This window comes from Sorex araneus, chromosome 6 (assembly GCF_027595985.1).
Source record: "Sorex araneus isolate mSorAra2 chromosome 6, mSorAra2.pri, whole genome shotgun sequence".
NCBI classification, from domain to species: domain Eukaryota; kingdom Metazoa; phylum Chordata; class Mammalia; order Eulipotyphla; family Soricidae; genus Sorex; species Sorex araneus.
The window spans coordinates 6,170,294-6,171,854 of NC_073307.1; the positions used below are offsets into that span (position 1 = coordinate 6,170,294).

At 46.1% G+C, this 1,561-nt stretch overlaps 1 non-coding gene across 1 annotated transcript; it reads left to right on the forward strand.

The window, feature by feature from the left end:
• The first annotated feature begins 1,158 nt into the window (after positions 1-1,158).
• On the forward strand, positions 1,159-1,262 carry LOC129406388 (small nucleolar RNA U13). The gene has a single exon (XR_008630983.1). It is a non-coding gene; the product is annotated as a small nucleolar RNA U13 (small nucleolar RNA).
• The last annotated feature ends 299 nt before the right edge of the window (positions 1,263-1,561 follow it).

Sequence of the window (1,561 nt, forward strand, 5' to 3'; positions counted from 1 at the left end):
CCCCTCCACAGGCAGTGCTTCGGGGTCCCTGAGCCCCATGTCTCTCAGGCTGGCGCCCTGGACGGTTGAAAGCTGGGGCTGAAGGTGTGCTGCTCAGGCACTGGAGACCATGAGGGCCAATCGGATGGCAGTCAGGGGCCTCTGAGGCCACAGCCAGTGATGCTCTGGGGACATGTGGCACCAGGGTGAGTCCAGTAGGGTGATGCAAGGTACGTACCCCAGCCTCATACTCCTTCCGCAGCCCGTGATATGTTTTATTAACCCAACTCAGACATTTTCTCTCTTCTTAACTGTGGGAATGTGTTTGCGACCTTTGGTCTGTGTATGTGTTTGGGCCACAGCTGGTGTCTGGTATGTATGTTTGTGTGTGTGTGTGGGGGGTGTAACACACCAGGAGATGTTTGGACGTGACTTCCAGCGTGCTTGGGAACTATGTGGTGCCAGGGATCCATTGGCTGCTGTAACGACTCAGTTTTGCTTTTTTTCATTAGGTCTCAAGTCATGTTCATGGTTCCGAATAAAATAATTATTTATGTCACTTATGAGGACTATATTTGTGCTTAGTTATCATTTGTGATAACTACTGTGACTTTAGTTATCATGTTTTTTAATTTGATTATTTCTAGAAATGCTCAGTGGAGCAATATCACAGTGGGTAGGGCATTTGCCTTGCATGCAGCCGACCCAGGTTCGATTCCTCCACCCCTCTCGAAGAGCCTGGTAAACTACCGAGAGTATTGCACCCACACGGCAGAACCTGACAAGCTACTCGTGGTGTATTGGATATGCCAAAAACAGTAACAACAAATCTCACAATGGAGACATTACTGGTGCTTGTTTGAGCAAATTGATGAATAATGGGAGGACAGTGCTACAGTACCCATTTTAAGGTGACTTTGTACAAGAAAAAAGATAAGGTTTGTTTTTAACTTTTTTTGCTGTGTTTTTGGGCCACACTTGGAAATACTCAGGAGTCACTCCTGGCTCTGTTCTAAGCACCCAGCTTACTTACACAGAGTTTAGAACTTACTCCTGGTGTTGCTTTGGGGACCAATGGGATGCCGGGAATCGAAACCAAGTTGGCTACATGAGATGCAAGTGCTGTACCCACTGGACTATCTCCCCAGCCCTTAATTTTTTTTAAGAGAAGATTTTTCTATTCCTTTGTGGCTCGTAAGTGTGGTGATTGGATGCCCCAGCACCCGTATGACATGTACCTTACTCAAACTTTGCTATAACATTAGTACATTATCTGTATGATGACAAAGAAAATAGGTGCTCACATTTCTGACTTTGTCATTCAATGTTTTATAGCATTTCTGGTGTTTAAAATGATGTTAACCCTGCACCGTTTATGTCTGTGTGATATTGAGGAAAGACTGTCACTGTCACTGTCATCCCGTTGCTCATCGATTTGCTTGAGCGGGCACCAGTAACATCTCCATTGTGAGACTTATTGTTACTGATTTTGGCATATCGAATACACCATGGGGAGCTTGCCAGGCTCTGCCGTTCGGGCTAGATACTCTCAGTAGCTTGCCGGGCTCTCCAAGAGGGGTGG